General features: G+C 34.5%; 1 protein-coding gene across 3 annotated transcripts in view; it reads left to right on the top strand.

The window, feature by feature from the left end:
- Window positions 1-2,045: 2,045 nt before the first annotated feature.
- Window positions 2,046-17,275, top strand: part of LOC115216396 — a 36,474-nt gene continuing 21,244 nt past the window's right edge. Inside the window, exons 1-2 of one of the 3 annotated variants that reach the window (XM_029785692.2) lie at window positions 2,046-2,304; window positions 2,803-2,841. The gene's annotated coding sequence lies outside the window, so the exon portion shown is untranslated. Of the gene's footprint in view, window positions 2,305-2,337; window positions 2,842-17,275 lie in introns of those variants that run through there. The other 2 variants (XM_029785693.2, XM_029785690.2) reach the window with 2 other exon arrangements.

Genomic DNA, 17,275 nt, shown 5'->3' on the forward strand with positions numbered 1-17,275 from the left:
CACTTTACATCTTTTTTTTAAAGACGATATTGTATTTTAAGCGAGATTTCCCTGCTATTTCTAGCAGGTCGAATATCTAAGTAGTCTCTCTCACATCTAGTGCTATATCTAAGTATACAAAAAAAAAAAAAAAATTCGCTTCTATCACAAATCGAAACCGCCATCCCACATTTCGCTTGCTTGAAAATTACGTGTAGTGTGATGACACGCGTAATTCTTGTCTGTTTTCTGCTTTATTTACAAACCACAAAAATTATATGTATTTTTATTACTGGAACACGAATACGACAGCAACGCACACAAAAAGGGAGAAAATGCTTCATAATATAGAAAATAATTAATTATAAATGGTGCACGTAAGTTGTATAAAAGACGAGAAGTCGAGCTCAGTCGGTGAAATATGTAGTATTCATTCACTGAAATTATAACGGTAAAAATATTTTACTCGTTCAGGCACAAGGCGTAAAGGTAGCTTCATTCGAGTGCAACAAATAAAGGACAATAAATGGAATTTGTAAAATTCCCACAAAACTTGGGGGTAGTAGAGGTGCATTCAAATGAAACCGTTTTACTGGCTACTCTACTGCTGTTTCATATAGATTTATACGCGTAGGTTGCTGCTGTTTCAAATGTATTGTTCTGTTTAAGTAGAAGCAGCAGCGTTTTGTTTATTTTTCATTCGGGGCTTACGTTTAAACATGCAGAGATTTTATTAAATAAAAATATTTAGCCAGCTAATAGGTGATTATTTATGCGTTTGTAAAAGAATAAAAAAGAAGCAAAATCAAAACTAAAAATTATTTAGAACATAAACTTTCGTTTATTTTAGGTACAAATTTCTCATATTCTTTTCTTCTCTCACTCTTTCGTAATACTAATATTGATTTTCTGCTTAGGCCGCAAAGTTTCAGGGAAACGAAAAGCTATGGTGCTTATATTTATTCACAAGTGCATTAGCGAAGCGATATGAAACGGTCCCGACTGTAATTCGCAGCCATGTTGTAGTTTCATGTCGCCAGTCGATAAGCTCGTTCCAGCGAGAAGGTTATAGCATGGTTCCTGTTTATTGTTCGTTTTGAAAGACAACTGGGATCAAAATTCACTTCGTTTTTTGGGAAGGAGAGATGAGGTGACACTAATCATATTGATGAGATTATTTTCTTGCTTTTTTCTTATATATATAACTTAACTAAAAATAATAAAAACTAAAGTTGAGTGGAGTGGTTTTGAAACTGAGTATTAGTTGCACGACCTCATCAGTCTGGAAGGATCTGAAAAGTCTTGACTCTTTTCAGTGGCGAAAAAAAAAAAATGCTCTTAAAAATCAGAGATCAACAGTGTATATAGCAGGAAACCAACATTAATATTTTAATTCCTTGAAGCAAATGAATATGTATTAAAATAAGAGTATGCTTCATTAAATCAATCATATACTCTCCGACCTTCATAATTAGGTTTGAACTTAACCCATATAAAACATCATCATCATGCTTATTATTAATATTTTTTTAATTTATTGATAAGCATTCATAAATTTAATTAAAATGCTTTCATTAATTAATTTAAACTTGACTTATATACAACATAAAATAACTAATTTGCTGTTAATTCATTGAGAAGTTCCAAATTGCAACAATGCCAAGAAATCTGAATTAAAAATCAATAACTTAACACTATTCTATCAAAATATTAAGTTAGCATAAAGATAGGTATTGAGCTTGGTTTTGTTTTAGAACAAAAATCATCAAATTGGTAATTATAAATAAATGATACGTGTGCAGTAAATCAATTACTGACATGTGTTTCAAGATATTGGTATAAGGCATTTGTCTTATGTCGCTAAACTAAGAAATTATTAAAAAAACAAAACAAAACTATAAACCAGATTTAGTATTTATTAGAGGAATGGAAAACGGAAAAAATATAAATTTGAACATGGAAAAAAAAACAAGAAAGGTGAATAAATATAATATAAACGTGATATTTATGGCGTAGTTAATCATCAGTGCTGAGCATTCAAAGAGTTATGTGCCCTTAGCTGAAATTAGTTCCGCCATCCTGTCTTTCTTCGACAAAGCAGAACACTAAACAGTTATGATGATAATCGTTATTGAAGAGCTTCAGAAATAGTCACATTTTAATCAAAACACATCTTAATCATTTGTGTGTAATTTTTATGAATATTTGTTAGTTTGTTGAAGTTGCACTTTGTATGTGGTATATCATCAGTTTCACCGAAAGAAAGAAGAAACTAACGAGCAGTTTTTCATTTACGAGAAGAAAGTAAACTGAGCTGGAATCAACGTAATTTTTACAAATTTTATTTGGTTTATTTTACTTGCTAGTTACAAATTTGTTATCCACTAACTTACTATTATTTTCGGACAGTGTTTATTTTCTTCTTTTTGTTTATACTTTAGGGTTACGCCACTCCAAAGAGTTATGTTCTCTTGTCATCTCCGTTTCTTTGTAGATACGTCGTCGCAACGCAGCGCGCGAAAATAGCATCTGAGACCTACGTGCATTAGCTGCTTGACTGTCTTTTCTTTCTCTTTTCATTTATTTTTAATGAAAAAAAACCCTACCTAAAAGATCGTAACAATATATTGAAACAAATAACGGACTAACATTAATCATATATGATTACCAAAACAAAAGAAAATAGCATGTAAAAGCAAAAAGAACGATCACACCAAGTGCTGAATATTCCACTCGCTGAACAACACTTTAGTTTACTTTCTTTTTGTTCCTTTCCCCCACATATATTTTTTCTCTCTTTCATAATATTGGCTGAATCTAAAGCGGGCTAAAATCTATAAAGCGTGCTAAATTTATAAAGCGGTAAGTATGCTGTTTATAGAATCTTCATATTTATTCTAAAACTACTTGATATATTTTGATATCTACTTTTCTTTTTCTCCGTATCGTTTTTAATCCTCTGTCACTCCTGATTTTGTTTGCTTGCCTCTCTTCTTTTACTCTCATTCTGCCGAACACACGTACACATTGCATTCCGCCTATGTGACTAAGTTTTATTAACTGCTTCATACAGACTGAGGAATCGGTTTAGAGCTAAAACGCCAGAAATTGCAATTTTTATTTTCGTCTCCCTGTAATTTCTTTGCCTTCATCATGCAAAGAAAGCCGTCAAGTTGTAACCTCATTTGTCTCCCCGAAAATACACACGTGTGTACCAAGGCTTATTAAGCCGCTGACTATTTTAACTCAAAACGTGCTTGACTCTGTGTGCATGCATATATATATATATATATATATATATATATATATATATGTGTGTGTTAGATAGGGAGATAAATTATTTTATGGGAAAATTTTTTTTAAGGTTTGAGATACAGTAGAACTAGTGATTGTAGTTTAGTGTACGGTAGGTCACTCAAAAGTGTTTTATCTTCACTATATATGTGTGTATATATTACCTTTTCGGATTCTAGTACTTATATCAATGACTTCTTTTGTTGTAGATATGAGTGTATCTTTTTACACACATACATGATTTGAATGAAAATTGCAAGATATCTAAATGTTTTGTAAATTTGTTGGTACAACACACACATAGCGCGGGTATACATGCTTGTTTATTATTTTATGTGTAATAATTAAGAAACTACTGAACAGTTGTCTGTTATCCACCTTGATACCTACATGAAACCATGGTATGGATTTAAATATGTATCTCTCTCTCTCTACATATATGTGTGCGTATATATATATATATAATATATATGTGTGTGTTAGATAGGGAGATAAATTATTTTATGGGAAAATTTTTTTAAGGTTTGAGATACAGTAGAACTAGTGATTGTAGTTTAGTGTACGGTAGGTCACTCAAAAGTGTTTTATCTTCACTATATATGTGTGTATATATTACCTTTTCGGATTCTAGTACTTATATCAATGACTTCTTTTGTTGTAGATATGAGTGTATCTTTTTACACACATACATGATTTGAATGAAAATTGCAAGATATCTAAATGTTTTGTAAATTTGTTGGTACAACACACACATAGCGCGGGTATACATGCTTGTTTATTATTTTATGTGTAATAATTAAGAAACTACTGAACAGTTGTCTGTTATCCACCTTGATACCTACATGAAACCATGGTATGGATTTAAATATGTATCTCTCTCTCTCTACATATATGTGTGCGTATATATATATATATATATGATTGTCTATATATATATATATATATTATATATCGTATGTATGTATATATATGTGTGTGTATATATATATATATATATATATATATATATGTGTGTGTGTGTATATATAAAACTAAATTATGGGATGACTCAGGAAGTTATACTAATATCAAAACTGACTCGTAAGTGTATTGTGCACGACTCAAACATTAATTTTTTATTTTATATTTTCTTAGATGTTTCGGAGACTTCCTCTTCAAAAATGTCAAGAAATTTATTATAGAAGAAATTTCGGTTCATGCCATCCAGCCTTCAACGTTTTAATATGTCGTTTGAAACAAAAGTAGGGGTGGGATGATAGGAAAATCTCCCATATTAAAGAAAAAAAAAATTAGACTTTGATGCGTATTTTTAGGGCTGAAAAGATTTTGAAACTTAATAATCAAAACATATTTATTCGGTACGCATCTTCTTTATTATGCGAGCATACTCAGTCATATATAGACAACTGAATTTACAAACGAGAATTGTTAATATAAGTTTTTAGTCAAATCACACACGCACACGAGACAACAAGGAAACATTTAAGCTAGAAATAGTAGCAAAATCTCGATCAAATCGCACTAGATTGACTATTGTAATCACAGATACACTTAAAAACGGGATGGTCGCGACTGGAAAGTCTGTTTTTACCAGAGCTGAAGTTTAAAAATTAGACGGTGTGGTTTTGTGGTGCGAGAAGAAAATATAGGTAGGTGATACTTAGGGCACGGCCTCTTTTTATTTGTTTCCCTTCAGAGAATTACCGACAGCTCGGCCTGACACACTCAGCGTAAATTCCCTTTAGTTTTGACCAAGTCGGTTTCTTGCCAACGAAGCGGAACATTACCGTTATTTTTGGGTTGTATGGGATTTTTAGTGCTTTGTGTACATAGAACAAATGAGATCAATGACATGTGAATGTGTATGTATTTACTAGCATGTGTATATTGCAGTTGATGGAGGTTTCTCACACCACGAAAATGTAATCAAAGCTGTTAGCTAAAATTAAATGGAATATTATTTAAAGCTGGGTCTATATTAGTAGGTACTCGGGAGTTTTTTCCCTGTTTTAAAATGAACGGTATTTGTAGTTTTATACACGCGCGCGTGCGCACATACATATTGACTTAAAAGTTTCGCTGGCATTTGGCTTCGTCGGGCTAACGAAGCCAACTGCTGGCGAAACTTCGAAGACAAAAACTATTAGATATTTGACTGTATACACTTGCGATGAATCCTTTCTTTGGTTAATGTTCAATTTTTATAATTATATATATATATATATATATATAGAGAGAGAGAGAGAGAAAAAAATATCCACATGAGAAATAGTAAGCAAGTGTACACGTAATAATTTCAGGAAAGCGGTGTAGGTATAAACCTGCGATATTGGGGACCATAAAGGGCGGGGGTGGGGGTGGGGCAAACATTAAAAAAAAACCCACTTTGTTTTCTTGTAGCTATTTCTCAACACCATTTCATTTCGAAAAGTAAACAAAATACATATTTGAAAGTTTTCAGAAGAGAAATTTATGAATGGAGTTGTCCGTTCCATTACTATCTTGGATCTTTTCGGTTTGAACGGCAGTTTTTTCTAGCGGTGTCATATGAAATCGATCTATTGCATTTCAATCTGTTTTAGGGTTAGGGTTAGTTAGGGGTGGGGCGAAGGGTATTTTTTTTTTCTTCACAAATGTAAATAAACCCAATCTGTTTCTTAAACAAGGGACATATTCATACGGCACATAATGTTTTTAACTCAATAGACGTAATTGGTTGAAATTGCAGAAATTGAAGAAAAATAAACAACAAATATCTTACAAACTATAGAATTTTCTCAATAAAGCCAAGAGAAAAAGATGTTTTATAAACACATTCTACCAGTATACGAAGTTTAAAATTTTTTAGTTACCTAGAAATTATGTTAAAAACTGCCGTTCAAAGAATACCCTAGACATGTTCATCTGCACACACATGCTTGCACACACACACACACACACACATGTATATATACATGAAGAGGCAACAATGTAGAGCTTGATAGTGCACTTTAGTGTTGCTGAGGGTAAGGCAATCTCTAGAGTGCTGGTGCCACAAAAAATTGCATCCAGTGCATTCTAAAGGAGTTGCTTTTAAGAAGAGTATCTATTCATAGAAACCATGCTAAAAATCACCCATTAAATCCTTTCAAAAATATGTAAATTGATATGCGTTTATGTAAAAGATTTTCTTAAAAGTTATTTAAACATTTTTTGAAAGACTCTGTGGCATGAACTGGAAACATCTTTTCATATTGAGCATAAATGTTTTTGTTGAACAATGAAAGAGCTTGCTGACAATACAAAAACTTCTTTCCTAAAGATTTGTGTCAGTCTATTTTTCAAATATTTTTTGAGTCCTTAGGCATTCAGATTATTCTGTTAACTGTAATGCTTTGACTGTATTTTCAACAATGATGTTGAGAAGTAGCTACAGAAAAACAAAGATAATCTTGCATTATCCTGAAGTTTTGATTTTTTGATGATCTGATTTCTTATTTTTAGAATGATATTGTTGGGTAGATTTGAGAGGCCAGATCTGGCCGATCTGACCATAAAACAGGTAGAATATTTGGGCTGGATATGACCAGTATAAATGCTAAAGGGTTAAATACTTATAAATAAATAAATGCGTCCTTTTAAAGCCTAGCCAGGCTCATGGGCCCGGTTTCCCAGTTTCAGTGGCGTATGTATTCCGCAGCTGGACAGGATGCCAGTCTATCGCAGCGTTACTCATTTTTGCCAGCTGAGTGGACTGGAGCAACGTGAAATGAAGTGTTTTGCTCAAGAACACAACGTGTTGCCCAGTCTAGGAATCGAAACCACAATCTTACGATCATGATGCTGACACCCTAACCACTAAGCCACGCGCCTCCACAGGCTAAATACTTAACGTTTAAAAAATCTTTCTTTAAATATTGTGACTGCATCAAGTATATTTGCAAAAATGTTATATATATACTAGCAGCTAAGCCCAGTTTCACCTGGTCAGTTTGGATGATGTGGTTGTAAAACCTGCTCTGTATAAGCATTCGACTTGTTTAAACCACAATCTTACAATCATGATGCTGACACCCTAACCACTAAGCCACGAGCCTCCACAGGCTAAATACTTAACGTTTAAAAAATCTTTCTTTAAATATTGTGACTGCATCAAGTATATTTGCAAAAATGTTATATATATACTAGCAGCTAAGCCCAGTTTCACCTGGTCAGTTTGGATGATGTGGTTGTAAAACCTGCTCTGTATAAGCATTCGACTTGTTTAAACCATAATCTTACGATCATGATGCTGACACCCTAACCACTAAGCCACACGCCTCCACAGGCTAAATACTTAACGTTTAAAAAATCTTTCTTTAAATATTGTGACTGCATCAAGTATATTTGCAAAAATGTTATATATATATAGCAGCTAAGCCCAGTTTCACCTGGTCAGTTTGGATGATGTGGTTGTAAAACCTGCTCTGTGTAAGCATTCGACTTGTTTAAACCACAATCTTATGATCATGATGCTGACACCCTAACCACTAAGCCCCGCGCCTCCACAGGCTAAATACTTAACGTTTAAAAAATCTTTCTTTAAATATTGTGACTGCACCAAGTATATTTGCAAAAATGTTATATATATAGTAGCAGCTAAGCCCAGTTTCACCTGGTCAGTTTGGATGATGTGGTTGTAAAACCTGCTCTGTGTAAGCATTCGACTTGTTTGGACATGCTTATGTTAAAAAGCAATTTTAGAATTACTTTTTTCTGTCAAAACGCTAAAAATAACTGACCAACAAAAAAAATACAATCATGATTCAACCAAATCAAAAAATAAACCCAAATACTAAGCGAACAAAGATGAACCATCCCATTTCCATTGTGTATGCATACACACGCATATTCACATACCCCCCCTTTACATACACATATATTCACACAGTTGAAATGCTGTTTGATTTATTATTATCAGCGTACAATTTTCAGCATCCCTCTACCAAGTATGACATCACCCCTTCCTTCCTTAGTCATCTATCACCCCTTTTTTTCTCATTCATAAACACGAGTATTATTATAGTAGATTATCTTGGAACCATGGGAGCTATGAAAAAATACAAAGCCCAGCATCACCAACGGATCATTCTACACATCCGTGTAATTTTTCGCACAATTCTACTCTGCCGTTTGACCGTGAATCCCAAGAAAAGAAAGAATCGCCCATGTCAAATTTATATGTATCATCATCATCGTTTAGCATCCGTTTTCCATGCTGGCATGGGTTGGACGGTGCAACTGGGGTCAGGGAAGCCAGAAGGCTGCATCAGGCCCAGTCTGATCTGGCAATGTTTCTACGGCTGGAAGCCCTTCCTAACGCCAACCACTCCATGAGTGTAGTGGGTGCTTTTTACGTGCCACCGGCATTTATAGATATATATAATATATATAATTGTCCATGTTAGTTTTTTCATGCTGGCATATATTGTATAGCTGAATGAGCAGGGGTACTGACAAAATAGATTGATGATTGAGGACCATGTCTTGCTTCTCTGTCTCATTTTTAATGTTTTCTACAGTTGAATGCCCTTCCTATTACCAGCAGCTTTAGAGGAGTATACTACTTGCATGTTATTGCTGAACAAACATGAGTTGATAAGCCTCTTACCTCACAAAAATAGTGTCCTCTTTATCATTTATTGTCTCTGTTTGTTTACCAGTAATAGAATATTCTCATCCCTGATAGGTTTAAGAAAGAGTGGTGGGGGGACTAAAACAAGGGAACTGCATGTTTGATGGTTGTGGGGTAATGAGATTGGAAATGGCATGTGTGGAGTAATGGGAAAAGAGTACATGCTAAGGTAGTAAATTTGAAGAGAGTGGTGGATATCAAAATGAATGATAGGGCAGGGAGTATTAGAGAAGAAGGATGTCAGTGAGTGATACAGTAGGAAGTATTGGAAGGAAAGAAAGTGATGGTTAGCTAAAAAGAAATTTTTAGTTAATACTAGCAGTATCGCCCGGCGTTGCTCGGGTTTGTTTCAACCCGCTGGAATTGGAATTTTTGAAAAGTAAAAATTTTGCATTATGTAGCTTGTTATTCGCTTCAACTGAACATTTTTCTGGTTGAAATACACCGAAAAGTGGCGACACAGCAGTGAAAAAATGGTAAAAAATAGGGATTTTCATAGAAAAAAGCACGTTTTTGATGTAAATAATTTTTGGTGTTAACATGGTCCAATTTGAATTTTATCTTCTACAGAAGGAAGAGCAACCCTTCTTCTATCATACTCTCAATTTTGGTCAACTTGCGCCGCATGGTTTCGGAGGAGATAGTGTTAGTTGAAGGCTACCAAACCTGCCGCAGACAGACAACTTCAGCTTTATATAGAGAGAGATAACACACACATTAATACACATACATACACACACACACACACACGTATGGATGTATGTATATATGTACATCTGTCCACTTCTTGCCATATTTTTATCCTTCACTTCCTACACACACACACACACACACCTTCTTAGCTTACAATTTCTTTCTTTCAACAATTGACAACTGAAGTACGCTCGCCAATGAATACTACCAAAAGTTAGCGACAGATCTCTGTTTCCTTTTTTTTTTTTTTTGAGGATTGGTTTAAGCATTAGTAACAGAAAGTAGCAGAATGTGTGATGTTGAATAAGAGTTGCAGAAAGAGGATATGATAGTGGTATACACTTGCAAAGAGAAAGTAGGAGAAAGTGTGGTAATAGCAGGAGTAAAGCATTTGAAATGAGAGGCAAATTGTAAAATGTTGAGTTTTCTCGAATTTTTGCTTAATTGGGGGTGAAATTGAAAAAATGTATATGCCATGACCCAATGGAATCTACTTCGAAAAATCATAGGTAAATTCCAATATAGAAGAAATTCTATATTGTACAATTGTATTAAAAACAAACGTAGTCAGAGGCAGAGAAAATCTGCCTTTTATCATAAGAGATGCTAACCCCTGGACTGATACAATGCAATCTCATCTGACAGGTATGAAGATAGAAATACAAGATACTAAGAATACAAATTGATAGTAGAGTGACAGGTTCAGGGCATTTAGTGTATCTTTATATATATATATATATATATATATATATAAATAAAACTCAACTTGTGTGTCTGTGTGTTTAACTTCCCGGCACATCTTCTAGACAACAAATCGTAGAACCACCAACAATGGGTCACTTAAAGTTTAGGCGAATGAAAATTGAACTGCGCTATTTCTGTTACGAAATTCATCTCGCAAGTGCAAAAATCGATAATGTGTTTGTTTAGGCCTTATCCCATGCATTGAATAGTGAACTTTACTCAGTCAGCTGTTTGACGTGAACTGTGTTCACCACGCGTGCAAGCATGCGTAAATTGCATGAAAAATAAAAAATCAAGATATAAAAATGTATCGCTGTAAACATTGTAGAAATTCAGCAAAGGAATGAATTTTCAGGATGTAGCCTGGAGGATTTTTTCGTATTAATCGTTTGGACTTAGTGAACACATACCAATTGTTTTCATAACATTTTTAATGCTTTGAATTAAATTTGACCATTTTGCGTTGAGTCTGCAGTTTGAATCACTTTAACCAAATTTTAGCAGGCCAGATTTTTGATCATCACAATACATCGCCAGCTACTCCCTGAAATCCCCGTTGAGAAATACTGATCTAAAAGAATAATTCAACAATGCAATTATTTGATCAACAAAAATTTATGAAACGCTTCTACGTACTTCCTATTGAGGTAATGGAACACATAAGCGCAAAAATAGAGGGCATTAAATGCTTGATATTAAAACCAAAATAATTGAATTTTGATTGAACTTCATCCAAGTTTAGCTTAATTCGCGTGTGCATAGAATGCACGAGCGCCCGTACGTACATTGTGTAAGAAAGTATTGATTTTACACTCGCAGATTAATTGATTTTCCTCAGTGCGATTAATAGTCACACGTGCAAAAATCATTTGCATTGCTTTGCTTACGTATGACGTAGCGTGCTACGAGTTCAGCGAGATCAGTTGTGAGTTGTAACAAATTTTTGCTTCCATTTTATTTTACAAAAATGTAATTTTAATTGACTAAACTATCGACTATTTTTTGTAAGTAAACTAAAACCCTTTTTCAATCTTTTTTATGGAATAGTTCCATTCATATTCGCTGTTCTGCTTATCATACTAATGCCAAAAAAACGTCGACCTACGTTACATCTGACTCGTCATCAGCTCCAGAAAACAAGAAAATTAAAACAGTCAATTTCTGGGAGAGAAGGGCAGTCTCGGACTGCAGAATGTTCGGCAAAGCCGGGCAATACTGCTAGTACTTTATATTGGTATGTATATGTGTATATATGAGTGAGCATGTATAAATGTGTCTGTGTGTAAATATATGTATATAAGTATATATGTGTGTGTAAAACACATCCACTCTACATTGTAAAGTGGTTGGCATTTGGAAGGGTATCCAGCTGTAAAAACCATTCCAAAACTGACCTTGCTTGTGCTGGTGCCATGTAAAAAGCATTCAGTCCATTCTGCGAGGTAGCTGGTGTTAGGAAGGACATCCGGCTGTAAAAACCATGCCAAAACGGACACTGAAACCTGGTGCAGTCTTATGCCTGGCCAGCTCCTGTTAAACTGTCCAACACATGCCAGCATGGAAAGCAGATGTTAAATGAGGATGATATATTGTCTATGTACTTGTTTTCAAGTTTCTTGATGCGAACTTGTGAGTTGAAACATGTTCCTTGGGAGGGTCATTATGCTATAATAAACACACACACTGAGATCTATTTCATTTCTTTATTATTTGTCAATTGATTTACTGTTTAGCTAATTAACTAATCAGTTCTTTGATTAATTATTTAGTTATGTTTGCCAAATTCTTTTCACTGGCATTTGCAATTTCATTAGTAACGTGATCTCTCTACTCCAGGTCAGCTTCAGGGTTGTCTATCTTTTAGTTTTTAGGTTCTGTATTTATGTAGTTGTATGGATGTGAGAGGGTGTGGATATATGAGCATGTGCTGATGTGCATTTGAATGGCATAGTTTCATTCTGTGAATAAATGTGTTAGACGTATGTGCATGTGTGCATTGGTGTGGAATTTGTGAAAAGTGTGGATGGTAAAACATTTCTTTATATCTTTATTTTTTTCATTAGTGCTTTTGTCTGTTTGATTGGTGTGTATATCATCCAGCTGTGTTACTTTTGTTTGGGATGGTACAACAACTGCATATTATTGGGGAGACTGCCAGGAGTATATCAGGGAGAATGGAAGTACATTAAAACAAATATTGTGATAAGAAACCTAAATATGATGGCATACTGAATAGCATAAGCATAAAGATCCATTAGCTACATCTGTATGATGCATCTTTACAATAGATATATGAAATTATGCTAATAAATTAATGGAAACCATCACTTAATAATATTTAAAAAAAACTCATAATGTAGAGACTACCTATAAACATATGTGTATATATATGCATATATTTGTATTTCCAAGTGTATATGTAAATGTATATGTATGTAAATCTATATACTTATGATATATGTATGTACACAACCCCTAACAGTTACAACTATTAGAAGGGAGATAATGATTTTGCTACTATAGGAAGCAGGATTATGATTGGAAATTGTAATTAAGGAATAATAAAGAGAAGGTACATAGAATTCAGATATTTAATTTCTTGTGTTTACTTAATACAAAGTTTAAAAAAATTTTAATCTTTAGTAATCATGTACTGGACTATTTCATTCTTCAGAAATTCTCAGTATGACATAACCTGTGACTTATTAATGGAATATTTTATGAAGTGAGACATTTCACAAATGGTTGAAATAATTACAGTCTAGAGGAATTACATTGAATGTTTTATTTTTCTTCTTACAATATGTGAAATAGAAACCGAAAGAATAGAAAGCTTTTAGTGTTTACATACAAAGTAATAACGGTTTCCAGGGAATTCTATCTTGTAAAAATTTTATAGTATCCATTAATTTCAGTGTTAGCTACAAACAGCTTTACAGGCTGTTTTCCAATAGATTCTTTGAAATGTAGACATTCCTTTCAAGCTATTATTTCTTAGTGGTAATCCCTCTCATGTGAAGTGGAACAAGTGTCTCTTCATAAAAACATATCAGTCAATCATCTTCAACAGTTTAAATTGTAAAAATGCATTTTCATGAAATCATAGCTAGGAGTTTTTCAAACACACACGTTCCCCTTAAAGTTGCAGCTGTTACAAGTGAGATAACCGTGTGTGTGTGTGTGTATATGTTTACATACAAATGTGTGTGCATATATTGATACACACACACACATCTGCCTTCCATGTTGCCATGGGTATGAATATATAGTTGCATATACATACTTATGTTTTTTATCTATCTGTACATACATGCATACATAATTTATAGGCATGTTGTGTGCTTAAGAAGTTTGCTTCGTAACAGTGTAGTTTTGGCTTCAGTCACACTGCCCATTGCCTCAGGCAAGTGTCTTACAGCTCTTCTAGAAGATGTTCATTGCAACATCTGGTGGTGGCTTGCTACTAGCCTTAGACACACTAAATAGTAGAAGAAGGCTAGTAGCAAGGCATTATATATATTGCAATGAATATCTTGTGTAAGAAGTGAAACCGGTTCGAAATTATAAAAGTTTAATAAGATATTTAGAAATTATTTGAATGTACATTGGAATCTGTCATCTTTAAAAAAAAAATTGATTGTAGTAATGTACAGGGATCTTTTCCTTTTGATGGACAGAATTCAACACAATTTCTAGTTAACTAAAACAATTTGAAACTTTGTATACTGGTAGAATGTGTCAAAAGAAAACATTATTTTCATTTGGCTTTTTTGAGAAAATTGTAATTTGTAAGTTTAACGTAGTTTAATTCTTCGAATTTTAACCAATGAATTGCCAGCATTTGAGCTCAAATCATTTGCTGCGTCTAAAAACTCAGACAACATCCTGTTGCAACGTAAACAGCACATACACACACACACGTTATACATCCTTCTCTCTTCTGTCTGTCTCACTCATCGATATTGATAAACAAAGGAGGCATGTGCTAGGAATAACAGCCATATCTCTTGGATCTGACACAAAAGTTCATCATTCAGAGTGGATTATCTTCCATTAGCGAGGCTTGTCAGATATGTCACATTCACCATCTTTAAACTTTTTAAACCACAGCTGACATGTACAAGATTTCATTGCATCCACATACACTTCACAAATGTTTTCCATTGCTTCTGTGTGGTAGTTTTCTTTCAAAACTCATACAGTTAGCAATGGCAAATATGTTGTTTCATAAAGTTCTTATGGGGTTAATCACTGAAATAACTGAATGACACACTGCCAGATAGAAGAGATGATATACTATTTTTAGACAGTTCCTGCCCATTCAACCATGGCTCTGATATGATTGGTTGGTTTATATTTCAAAGTGGTGAAAAAACGCAATTACTTTCTGAACATGCTAATATTTTGGAATATGTAGTCCTTTTTTTTTTTTGTAAAATAATTTGATTACAATAATTTGTTTCTCAATGCACATTGTTTTTGTTTCTTTTACCCATGTTTAAGTGGCAATGAACATTACTTTTTAGTATAAATCTCTAATAGAGATTTTCTTAACAGACAAGTTTGCTTGTTGCAAAACCAGTCACTGTGTGATACTGTTTTTTCTATATATTGCAAGCTGGGTTAGATTACTGCTCTGTCTATCAGATGAGTATCCATCACTGAATATGATCTAACAAGATCAAAATCACATGATCTGGTGGTCTCTGTTTGCAATATATATCGAGTGCAAAGCACACTGACTGGCTAGTTGGAGGAAGCATCCATCTTGGGTAAAATAGCAGAATTGTCTGTTCTTACAGAACACCCACGTCCAAGTGGTAATAAACATTTCTTCTTAGCATAAATACTGCTTCCATCTCTAATAGAGATCTTCTTAGCGAGCTAGTTTTCTAGTTATAATAATATGCTTTAGAATTAATTTATTGCAATGTAAAAGGAAAAACGCATTTTCTAATTTTTCCACATCTCTTGACTCGGGAATATTTTAAACCTTCTCTTTCTCTCCCCCCCTCTCTCTCATATATAAACAATCACACAACAGGCTTCCACACAGCTTTCATCTACCAAATTCATTTACCAGGCATTGGTCAGTCTCAGGCACTAGTAGTAGACAGTTGTCCAAAGTGCTCATTTAAACCTTGCTAACCTCAAGTGTGGTTAATAAATTTATTTATTGATATTACCAGCTTATAGATTGGGAAATAAATTTAATATTCTGGTCAGGAAACCTGAATAATTGATTTTCACAAGATTTTTTTCGTATGGTTCTTATTAAAATATCTTCACTTAACTGATGTAATGCTCTACTACTTTGTGAACTTCATACCATGTGTGTGTATGTATACACACACACATACACAAACACAGGTGTGGTTGATAATCGCACTTCCTAACCAGGTGTCTTGGGTTCAGACTCACTGCATATTACCTGGGGCAAGTGTCTTCTACTATAGTGCTGCACTGATCAAAGTGTTGTAAATGGATTTGGTGTGCGTGTGTTATATCATCATTATCATCATCATCGTTTAACATACACTTTCCATGCTGGCATGGGTTGGACTGGTGTTGTTTTATCTGCTACTTGCATGAGAGCTAGTCCGGTGGCACTGGCAACGACCACACTCAAATGTTGTTTTTCACATGCCACCGGCACAAGAACCAATCCGTGGCCCTGGCAACAATCACGCTCTGATGCACTTTTTACGTTCCACTGGCATGAGTGCCAATCAGGCAGTACTGTCATCGGCCACGTCAGCAATTTTGATTTTATTTGTGTCAATAGATCTTTGCAAGCTAAGTTTATTGTCCAATGAATGAAGGGTATTCATAAAGCGGGCTGGTTACATCCACTGGCACAGGCTATGGTCTCACTTGGCTTGTCAGGTCTTCTCAAGCACAGCATATCTCCAAAGGTCTCGGTCACTAGTCATTGCCTCAGTAAGGCTCAATGTTTGAAGGTTGTGCTTCACCACCACATCCCGGGTTTTCCTGGGTCTACTTCTTCCACAAATTCCCTCAACTGCTAGGGTGTGACACTTTTTGACACAGCTATCATCATTCATTCGCAACACATGACCATACCAGCGCAGTCGTCTCTCTTGCACACCATATCTGATGCTTCTTAAATCCAACTTTTCTCTCAGGGAGCTTACACTCTGTCGTGTATGCACACTGACATTATACATCCAGCAGATCATACTGGCTTCATTCCTTGCAAGCTTACGCATGTCCTCAGCAGTTATGGTCCATAGCTGCTCGTACATGGACCGTACGAACTCTCTCCCTAATTAGTTGGGCTATGACCATCATTACCTGATCCAATAACTTGATACCTCTGTAATTATTATTTGTATCTAAAGCATCACCTTTACCTTTGTAGCAGTTGACTATGGTGTTGCTACACCAGTCATTAGGTATGACTCCTTCGTGTATCACCTGGTTCACTATACGGATGACTAGGCTATAGCCGACACCACCAAATATTTTGAGCATCTCTGCGGTGATTCTTGATGGGCTGGGGGCTTTATATATTTATGCAAATAAATAGAAAGGTTTAATAATCATACAAAGACACACACACACACACTTTCTATTTACAAGAGTGTATAGTCACACACCCATCCATGTATACATAGGTTAATAATGTATTGTTTATATAACAGTGTTTGAACATTCATGTACATATAGTGTATCTGAAATGCCCATCATTTTATGAAAGCATTCTTTATATTGTACATCAGTTTGATTTCCTACATTTAGCTGCAAATTTGGAAGATCAGTGGTATGTGTCTATATTCTAACTGAAGGCTTTTGATTTAAGGATGACTATATCTTTAAAGCAAAATTTCGTTTGCAGCTCCCTACACTGCCATACCTACACCTATGTAGAGATGTGTGTGTGTATACACA

The sequence above is a fragment of the Octopus sinensis genome, linkage group LG10 (assembly GCF_006345805.1).
Source record: "Octopus sinensis linkage group LG10, ASM634580v1, whole genome shotgun sequence".
Taxonomy (NCBI): Eukaryota; Metazoa; Mollusca; class Cephalopoda; order Octopoda; family Octopodidae; genus Octopus; species Octopus sinensis.